This window comes from Strongylocentrotus purpuratus, unplaced genomic scaffold, assembly GCF_000002235.5.
Source record: "Strongylocentrotus purpuratus isolate Spur 01 unplaced genomic scaffold, Spur_5.0 spur5_scaffold_20, whole genome shotgun sequence".
NCBI lineage: Eukaryota > Metazoa > Echinodermata > Echinoidea > Camarodonta > Strongylocentrotidae > Strongylocentrotus > Strongylocentrotus purpuratus.
In genome coordinates this window covers 27313989-27324923 of record NW_022145606.1, presented here as the reverse complement: position 1 = coordinate 27324923, position 10935 = coordinate 27313989, and the positions used below count along the sequence as shown (strand labels likewise).

The 10935-nt window shown below is 35.9% G+C and overlaps 1 long non-coding RNA gene across 1 annotated transcript; it reads right to left on the bottom strand.

Annotated features, from left to right (window-relative positions):
- Positions 1-2500: 2500 nt before the first annotated feature.
- LOC593851 lies at positions 2501-7699 on the bottom strand. Its single transcript, XR_973148.2, has 4 exons — positions 7581-7699; positions 6082-6183; positions 4969-5078; positions 2501-3766 (listed from the first exon to the last, which is right to left on the bottom strand). It is a non-coding gene; the product is annotated as an uncharacterized LOC593851 (long non-coding RNA).
- Between the last annotated feature and the right edge of the window lie 3236 nt (positions 7700-10935).

The window sequence follows — 10935 nt, the reverse complement described above, 5'->3', positions numbered from 1 at the left end:
CGGAGCAAAATGTCAAATTTTCAAATTTCGAGACAACAAAAAAAAAAAAAAAATGTGTCCTCTTGTATAAGGCCAAATAAAAATAAAAAACATGTTTAGCGTCCTGCTTTTTTGAAAAATAGGAAGGAGGAGGCCCTTTTTTTCTTTTTCTTTTTCTTTCAAATTGGACGCTCAAAACGGCCGTTCGGTACATTTTCCCTGACAGTCGGGCTATTTTTCAAGATGGCTGCCGACTTTTTTTCTTTCTTTTTCTTGGAATCAGAAATAGATCCATTTTGGCAGTTTTTTTCCTGTCTTTGTTCTTTAAAAAAAAAAAATCCAAAAAAATTCAACACAAAAAATAATAGGAGGCGGCCCCCAAAAAGGAAGCGGGTGGGGACGCTAAACATTTATATTTGTTTAAATGGCCTAATATAACATGGTATTAATTTGAAATTGTATTAAATTGTTAAGAGTGTGTGTGCGTGTGTGTTTATCTCTCTATCTCTCTCTCTCTCTGCCTGTCTGTCTCTCTATCCCCCTCTCTCTGTATGTGTGTGTCTCACTCTCTCTCTCCCTCTCTCTTTGCATGTATGTCTGTCTCTCCATCTCTATCTCTTCTCTCTCTCTGTTTCTCTCTGCATGTCTGCCTCTTTCTTTAGATTGTTCACAAATCATATCACGTAAATGTATGTAGTTAGAACATGTATAGTATAAATAACCATTATAAATAAGCGAGTTTTCAAAACTGTGTGCATATGGGTAAATTGTTAATTTTGATGTGACCATGATAATCAAATTTGTTTGCCATTATGTGTTTCGTTGTGTGCTTTAAAATTGGATTTATTTGAAATATAAAATCTGATACAAAAATAATACTTGTTTGTGTTTGGAACATTCAGTGGAAGTTTTGTTGGATTCTGTGAGAATATATTTTTCTATCATTACCAAAACTCAAGTTTATTTTCAATTGTCACCCTTAGATCTCTTGGTTCTCTGCTTACTACTCCCATACACATTTATTGATCATAATGCCTGTCTGAATGCTCTTTCAAAAAATTACAAACTACAAGAAGAAATTCATATTTAACTTTTACTTTTATTGTACAATTCTTTTGCATTTGGCAGGGTGTTAAGTCAAACCTGTCTATAAAGGCCACCCAGGGGGGAACACAAAAAACTGGCCACTGTAAACAGGTGGCATTTCTAGAGAGGTGGCCACCAAGACAGGTTTGACTGTAAAAAAAAATACACAGATGCATCCCATGCCCTTCTTACATGTACATAATGATTACATATTTTCACACTGCACATAACTCTACAATTATTTGTAATGTTTAAAAAGTACAGGTAAATTAAATGTAATTGATATGAAACAAAATGGAATCCAATTGATTATATTCATATTTTGAGAGTACTAGAGTTCACAAGTGTATTATACATTTTGATCCATGGTTACCATATTATATGCCAACACGTAAAGATCTTCATGAAACAACGAAAGTCAGTATTAAATTACTAGTAGCCTATAATACAAGCAGTGTTTTAACTTTGTTATACACATAGAAAATTAGCCAAATTTTAAACGCATTTTGCACAAAAGTGTGTAGTTACTTTACGATGTACAGCAATTCTATAGTCTTACAGTAAGTTAAATAAACTTGCATCAAATTGATTTGGATATGAGCCCATGACTGTAGAGATGAATAATATATATTTCTGGCAAGGCTATGTCCTTTTTTATGATTACTGGTATATCTTTGACAGTCAATGACAAAAGGAAGAGAAATAAATACATGCATGTATAATCATAGTGAGACAGATGGCAGAATGCGGTACTTAAAGGGAACCAAAACCTTCATACTAAGTTACTTTTATTGTAAAGTTTAAGATATTTGAAAAATATCAGTGAAAATTTGAACAATATCGGGCAAGGAATAAGGAAGTTAGAGCTTTTTTGAATGACTAGTCAGTAGAGGGCGGAATTCAATTTGATGACATCATCTGTAGACAATTCTCCATGCATTTTGTACATCAAATTTCACGTTTTCCTTCTTTCTTGTGATTGAGATAATCTACTCCCCTGAAAGCAAGATATAGAATGCAAAAATGATATTCTACTTCACATGTTATGAAGTCGGATCAAGAACACAAATAAATACAAAGAAAACGAAAAAATTGTGAAATTTTATGTACAAAAGGCATGGAGAGTTGCCCACAGATGATGTCATCAAATTAAATACCGCCCTCTAGTGACTAGTCATTTCAAAAAGCTCTAACTTGCTTATTCCTTGCCCGATTTTGTTCAAATTTTCACTGATATTATTCAAATACCTTAAACTTTACAATGGAAGTAACTTAGTTTGAAGGTTTTGGTACCCTTTAATGGGTGCAGTACATTTTATTTCTTGTAGAATGGGTTTCCTTACTGACTTAGGGAGGTCATGAGAACGGAGGGTTTTGCGAGGGCCTTGAAATTGTATTTGTTTCAAAGGACTTCATGAGGCTGTTCTGCTTGTGGTTTTCCCTAGGTTTGTTAGAAGCTTGTTCCGCATGGTCAATACCTTCCTCACAAAATTGGCTTTTTTCACAGAAATGTAATTATAAATTTTATTATGTTATTATTATCTGGTTGAATTGCTCTTATATATCCATGTATTCTATGTTCTCCTACAATGTACCGGTATGTTAGTTTTTGTTGCATCACGTGAGCCCTCTATTCCTCCGAAACTATTAAGCGTTTCTATACATTAATTTAGTACATTGAGTTATTTATTATGTATTTTTACTTAATCTGAAACAAAATTATTTGGCATGAACACAATAACTACTGTTAAAGATCAACTGATTATTGCCATTGGACTTTCTTGGAAATGTTTGGAAACATGTTCAGTATTTACACTCATACCCTAAACATAACTAACCCTAACCCTCTCCATAAACCCAAAGACAAACATGAACCTAAACCAAACCATGAAAACCTATCCCAAAACTCCTATGCAAATACTTCTCTTTAAACACAACATACCTTTATTCGCCAAGTTCCCTCCATAAAAAACTGTGTGCCATTAGAGTTCTTGGAAACGGTTTGGAGCATCTTCAGTATTTGTATGCAGCTTGCCTAAAAATGATCATGGGATCATCATCAAACAACCCCAATTTCATCAAAGAAATTGATAATTGAATTTTAAAAAGTTCTAATCCTGGCTGATGATTTACACTTCAAAATGATTGGAGCTTCATGTCTTGAATGTCATAAAACACTTGAGATAAAGATTAAAAAGCATGTCGTCTGAAGAAAAAGTTTCTGGTGACTATTTATTACTAAACACGTTCTGGCAGGACATTTAATATTTGGGGTTTTAGACTAAGTTTGAGGTTTTGACGTTGAGACTTCTGAAGGGTGTTAGTTACATTTTCAAGACATATACCAAGTTGAATGCAACGCTAAAATAGCCGGAACATAATATGTCCCACCACATCACTCCCTTTGATACATACATGTAGTGCTGTACGGGGCATACCTCATCTTTTTTGGCCTGGAATGCGAGCACTCGCTATGTCGGCGAACGATGACCTTAAACTATTTGTTGTTTTTTCCGGTTGGTCCATCAATGTCTTGCGTCAAATTGTGAACAAATATTAGTAGTCTTTTGAAAGAACAATTGCTCCTTTGTTTCCTCATGTCCAAAATAAGCTGCTTATTGCCATGGCAACACAGCAGGCTGCAACGTACGGACTTTTCCTCTCGCCGATCCTTGCAAATTTCCAGAAGATACCCAGTAACCTAGGAGGTCAGACAGAAAATGAAATAAAATGTGTCAAAGAGGAGTCGTTGACTAACTACATGTACATGTACAATGTACATGTAACTTTTACTTATCAACATCAGTAAATCCAATACGTATCAAGCTTGTGATCTACAAGATACATGTACAACTTCAGCCACCACACCCCTTCAAAATTTAATGAAGATGTCAGCAAGATAACAAATGTGTGTAACACAACAAAATTAATACAAACAAAATCAAAAGGAGTAACGTAAATTTACCGTTCTAATCAATCCAGTTGAAAATGTTCGTTTACTACATATATAAATATAACAATATAAATCCAGATTTATTAAACAAAAGAATACAAGGCAATGAAACATTGTTTCCTTTAGTTCAAAATTCAAGCCTAATCGAACCCGGAACCTCCCAGTTAGAAGTCCATTCTCTCCGGAAATTTCCCTTCCCAATTTTTTTTTAGAGTATATAGTTTTCATTCATTGCCCTAACAACTTTTTTAAATTTTTTTATTTCATGATAAGTTTCATGAAATCATGCTTCCCGGTAATTACTGGATGCATGGTTATTGCAAAATCATGCGTCCGGTAGTTACCGGAAAGCATGATTTTGCCATGCACCCAGTAAATCTGTAAAAAAACAGATTTTTTTATTTTTGACAATATTTGTTGCCCCATTTTATAAAACAGATGATGCACAGATTTAATTTGTGGTTCGGTGGAATTGTGTGTGCGCGTTACCTTCAAATTTGGTCTAAAATCCACTCGGTTGTGCCTCGCGGGTTCAAACCCTTCAAAGGTACCTTGTCCACACAATTCCTACCAACACACTCAAACCTGTGCATCATTTGTGTTCTGTCATAGCGAGAGCAATAAATTCTTGTATCACAAGAAAACAAAGCCATACAATATCATTATTATTATCTACATGTATATCAGGCTGACTAGCAAAGTAACACAATTTGAATTACCTCAGAAATATAGCTTTGCTTTTGTGAGATATTGATATCAATACGGTAGTTAAAGTTCCTGGATGAGTGAGCAATACAAAAACAATATTGATCAGTCATCCGGGTACTAGGCTAAAGATATTAAATACACTGATTTATTGTACCACTTTGAAGCCTTTTATAAATAATAATGTGGAAATACTGTACTGTACACCAACAACAATATTTGTTTCACTACTGTGTCAGACCTACCCTTCTTTGTTCTTATCCAGCAGTCTGGGAGCCAGAGCTCTGATGTATGCACAGGTACAGATGAGGAGAAGTACCACGGTCAATAAACTTTGAAAGTTGAAGAGGGCAGACTGCAGAAAAGTGGTCAAAAAGGATAAATACATTGGTAACCCATTTAGTATGAAACATGAAATAAAAGTGTACAAAATGTACAATGAAATGAGCTGGAGGGATAACAAAGTTATAAATACATCTAGGTTATCCCCTTAAAGCCTGTCTATAATAGCTTGGCCAGGGGGATTAGACCTCCCTGCAAGGTGATTGACAGGTGGTTATCTCATCAAATCAGCTCTCAATTAACATACAATGTGAGAAAAGGGGGATCATGGGGGACCAACAGGCACCAATGAGGCGTATTTGGCTATATAGAGGGTGCAAGTAGCTATAAGTAGTGCAGTGGGGCTTTAAACAATACCAAACCAAATATCGGTAGGTACACAAATTAAACGAATTACAAAATTGAAATTGGGTTACAAACGACACAACTCTTACTTACTAATTCTTAGACACATACAATCCTACCCATAGATTTTGCATTTTAATTGGTCATAAATGCACCACCATGCTTTCTACACAGAAGCAAAAGGTCCACATATTTATTACAGGACATGGATCGAAATGTTGGTAACACTTTTTTTTTCTTCAAGTGTTTGTCTCAATGTTAAAGCGATCCATGTAGATCTACTGCATTGTGAAGCAAATTGCGAAGAAACTGCTAGGAAAAAGTACTATGCCAAATACTCTGTGGAATGGATTTGAATCTTATAGTTATTGAATAGCAGATTTTTATTGAAGTTATACTGAATTGATGAACTTGAAAAATTAAATTAAAACGATTAGGCAGGATTGAATGACTTGAAATCTAAGCAATTGTAACTTTAGAGCCCTCGTCTTGTAAAGATTACGATTAATCCAAATTAATCGTAATATACTGTAAGTCCTCCAATCAATCGCAAGTTTGCAGTCTCCTAATCTTTTATATACATAGTTGCGATTGATATCAATCGCAAATAAGTTGGGGATGATATTAATTCTTTATAAGACGTGGCCCAGATTAATCAAGTATAAACTTACCATTGTCACAAAGAAGAATCTGCCTTGTGGGAATGTCAAGGCTCAGAACACAGGTACGGTATGATTGAAAGACCCCTTACAGTGCACTTCTTCCTGTTGAGACTGTTTCAGAAAGAGAAAATATATATATTTGTTAAATACATGTAGTTAAAATATCTCTCTAATCAGTTAAATCTGTGTTTCATCTAATAGGCCTCTATAGGAGTAATGGTTTTACATTCAACTTTTCATGTACACTGTATATGGTTGAGCAGCCCTTCTCTTCATCTTCTTTCTCCTCCTCCTTCTCCTCAGGCTCCTTTTTCCTTTTCTTGTATTTTAATTCTTGATCTGCTCTTACTTCTATTATTCTTTTGCCTTCTTTCTTCTCCTTCAAGAAATGACTTTAACAAGTTGTATAATTTGTTTCTTCAACCTTTTCCCTTATCTTCATCTTCTTTTTTCTCATTATTCTTTTTCTCCTTCATGCATTGATTGGGGAAGCCATCAACCATGTCGAAAGAGGGCATCACTCTTACAGTTTTAGACAGACTCGGCCAAAGGGCGTCAAATTGTAATAGAACAATTATTAAAAGTAAACTTTAAAAATCATGATTTTCTTACTTGTAATCATATTTCATTCAAAATTAAATTGGTTTCTTTATCTATTGTCCTGCTTCTATTGAAATAATTTCATGTAAGAGAGACTTTCCCTTTTAATCGCTACAAAAAGTACAATACAAAAATCTATTTCTAGTACACAATGATTGAGCTAACTCCAGGAAGCTCCAACGCCGACGACAAAGGCGTCGAAACTTCCGTGCGACATCTGAACCGAAATTCATGCTATATAGCGCTGTTCGCTCGAAAATGCTGAATATGCATGACTCAAAGGTCCCTTCACAACCTCGTGCATATTCAGCATTTCCGCTCTGTAGCATTGAATAGATCTAGACTAGACCCTATTCATATTTGCTGCGCCGTTACCGCGCATGCATACTTTCTATTCACCATGTTCACGATACAACATGGATGGCTTGGTTTAGGACGAGGGATCACCCCATTTCCTAGTTAGAGAGGAGCCGACCCTACCCAAATCAGAGGCTAACGAACGAAAGAGGAAGAAATTTTCGGTCTTAGGCCTAGGCCTAGATCTACCCTTTTCCCATTTAACACTTCTTCAAATTATAATTTCAAGTGTAGGTCTACGTGTGGTGTGACATTCCCAGAGGAGTCGAAAACACTGTAGAGTAAGTCAGAATTTGTAATTACTACCGACACACTTCGGGAAAAATGTCGCCACAAGTGCTGTTTGATTTTTGTTTGAGATGTCACACTAAAGCTCCGACGCCTTTGGCGTCGGCGTCGGAGCTTCCTGGAGTTATGATTGAGCCTACATCAAAGAGGAAGGGTGGGACTGTAGTCGAATTTTCGTATTTGATCAGGCAGTCCATCTAAATACATGGCTCAAAATATGAATTTATACCTCGAAACATATAATAAAAATCAGGGGTACTTACATTGTCAATCAACCGCTGTTAAATACTAAGAATAAGAAGATACGAAGATCATTTTTGATCTGTCAGCTCAAAATTTTGCTCATCCACGTAAACACAGATTTATGTACAACCTATGAACAACAGATGGCGGTATTTCGTAAGAGGACACAGTTTTATATATTTTGTTTCCCCCCCCCCCCCAAAAAAAAACATTAGACAATTTGGCCGATCTATATATCGTTTCGTTGAGGGGGGGGGGGGGGGGTAAGGTCAGCTTTATTGGTCCACCCATTATCACAACAAAATTTATTCAATTTTTAAATGTTTTTTTATTTAACAACAAAATAAAGGGGGGGGGGTTCCTCCAAAACACACACATAAAAAAGTTTAAGGGGGGGTAACCCCCCCCCCCCTGCGTACGCGCCTGCCTCCTGATAAGTGCTCTTTTCACCGGTGATGAGTGCCCCTTTTCACTTCTAATAACTACCCCTTTTTCATCTGCCCCGTTTTTTAACATGTGCCTTGTTTACTTTTTAATAAGAGCCACTGCCCCTTCTAAAAAAAATATCCTTTTTACCTCCTATAAATGCCCGTATTAAAATCTGTGCCCCTTTTCTTTCAACAAATTTTGAAGAGTTTCATTCCAAAAGGAGCTAACTCCACTTTGGGTACTTCTGAGTAAATCGGCTTTTTTTTAATTTCTCCACTTTCCCTTTAGCCATGTACCTTCATGTTGTTATAATTATGTTAAATGTGTCACCCTGGACCAATAATATATGATAAGAAAAAATCTACCAGTTTTTTTTTTATTTTTACTGAATTATTATTATTGTTTTCTTCTTCGTGGATTTAGCTCCTTTTGGAATGAAACATGATATTGTACCTGAAAAATGTCATGTTTTCTCGATAAAGTCACTGAAATTATTCAAATTTAGTAGCAAACCTTTATTGTTAAATAATAATAGTGAAATCACAACTCAAAAAACCTTTTGAAAAGAAAGTAAACAGCATATCACAGTTTCATTCCAAAAGGAGCTAAATCCATGTTTCATTCCAAAAGGAGCTATAAATCCACAAAATCTAAAAATGTTGTAAACATTAGAAATAACTTGTGGATTTTTTGTCTTATCATTATTTTGGCGGTCCAGGGCGACACCTTTAACATATATAACAACATCAAGGTACATGGCTAAAGGGAAAGTGGAGAAATAAAAAAGGTAATTTACTCAGAAGTACCCAAAGTGGATTTAGCTCCTTTTGGAATGAAACATGATATTGTATCTAAAAATGTGATTGAATGTGATATAGTGCATTTGTCTCCATGTAGGAAATCATTATTTTAAGACAAAAAACTAAATTTTGATAAAATATGGATTTAGCTCCTTTTGGAATCAAGCTCTTCAAATACACCTTTATACAGTGCGTCCCAGAAAAAACGAAACCGAGAAGTATCGATGTTTTATCATAACTTAATCACATTTATAATTAATAAATGACACATGTTTGGAAAGTTTAGACCCTCCTCTTTTATTTGATGCCATTGATTATGATGCATATTCCACACATGAGTGATTAAAATGAATTTGAAGAGAGGGAACCAAAAAATCATTTGGTGGACGGTATCTGAATTTCAAAGAGAAAATCACATTTCTAGAAAGTTGAGTTTCTGCTCTTTCATCCCCCCCCCCCCCCCACTCCGGGGTCGGAATGACCGCATGCGTGTTACCAAAATGTCCGGTAAAGGGGTATTTTTCGTGCGACAAAGTCCGGCCCGAGAATTGTAACAAAAGGGGGTGTAGTTGACTTTCACCCGGAGATATCTTTAAAAAGGGGGTGTTTTTTCTTTTTTCTTTTTTTTCTCTCATCTCTTTGGACTCCTGAGAAATGATTCCGAATTTCGTGGGGTAAATTTAGCATTTTTCCGAATTTAGGGGGGTCTCCGAGGCAGGAAACGCCCGCGAAAACGCCCGCAAAAGGGGGGTTCGGAATTGTTGGCAGTCCTCAGGGGGTGCTTTAAAAAGGAGGGAACGAGCATATGCGTACCCTAAATAACACTGAATTGGGGGGGGGGGGGGGGGGGAGGGGGGGGGGGGTCTTTCATATGACACCTTATTTAGGGAAAATGAGATAGGAATAACAAAGTTCTGTTTGTTTAAAGTAGTGCTTGCATTTCCTTTTTTTTATTAAACGAATTGGTTTTCACTGGCTGTCTGCCGTAGCAACAAACGGAATTTATTAATTATAAATGTGAATAATTTATGATAAAACTTCGATAATTCTCGGTTTCGTTTTTTCTTGGAGGCACTGTATATACTTTTATCATCAGCGCCACTTTTCATATCTGGTTAGTGCCCCTTTTCAGGTGCGGTACTTTCCCATTTTCCTTTCTAAAAAGGTACCTATCACCTTTTCATAAATGCCCTTTTTCATCCCTGGTGATCGAGTGTCTCTTTGTAGGTGTAAGAAGTGCCCTATGTTCCCCAATGATAATTACCATTTGTACTTTAACATGTGCTCTTTTTCTTTTTATGATAGTAAGTGTCTGATATCCCTTTCGATAAGTGTCCCTTTTTCCTCTCGACATTAAACGTGCCCCTAATTTAAAGTGACTAAGAGCAACTTCCCCTATAGCTCTCTCAGTACACTCGCTCGCCCTAAAAGATGACAATTATAATTATGTTACTTTAATATCAAAGGTGGTTATACTCATCCGTTATGGCTTATAGCCCTATCAGGATTGGGTTTTTCCTCTTTATAAGATGCATTTTTTTTTTTGGCACTGCGATCTCAAAAATCTTGATTTTTTTTCCTCGATCACTTCGCTCGCTCGCAAATCAATCTTCAGACCATCACACCCAAAGTATGATGCTTGAGCAAAATCTTGTATGATCTTTAAAAGAGAAACAAATATTGAATTCATCCCAGGGCCTGTTAAGTGTTATATCTAAACAATTGCATATAGTTTTCGCTTCGACATTTCCTTTTACAGGTGCTCTTTTTTTCTCTCCAGTAAGTGCCCTTTTTTGTTGGTCCCCCCCCCCCTCCGAGTTTGGAAGTCGCTCCGCCGCCCCTGCGGATAAGCTATGTGTAAACAAAATATGAGCTCGATATTATTTTGTTTACGTCTGACAGTACGACCCGAGACTACACTCAGACTTTTCATACGCCCAGTATTTATCTTGCTGACGTCATTTCAAGGGCAGCTGAGGTCTTCATAGCCAATTTGCAGTTGCAATATGAGAACTACCGATCGAAAAATGAACGTATTTTATTTCAGATTTAATAACAAAAAATATTTTTTTAACTGACAATATAATACTCTAATTATATTAATTATATTTTTAATTGTATTTAGACAACAAACAATTAAATTAGA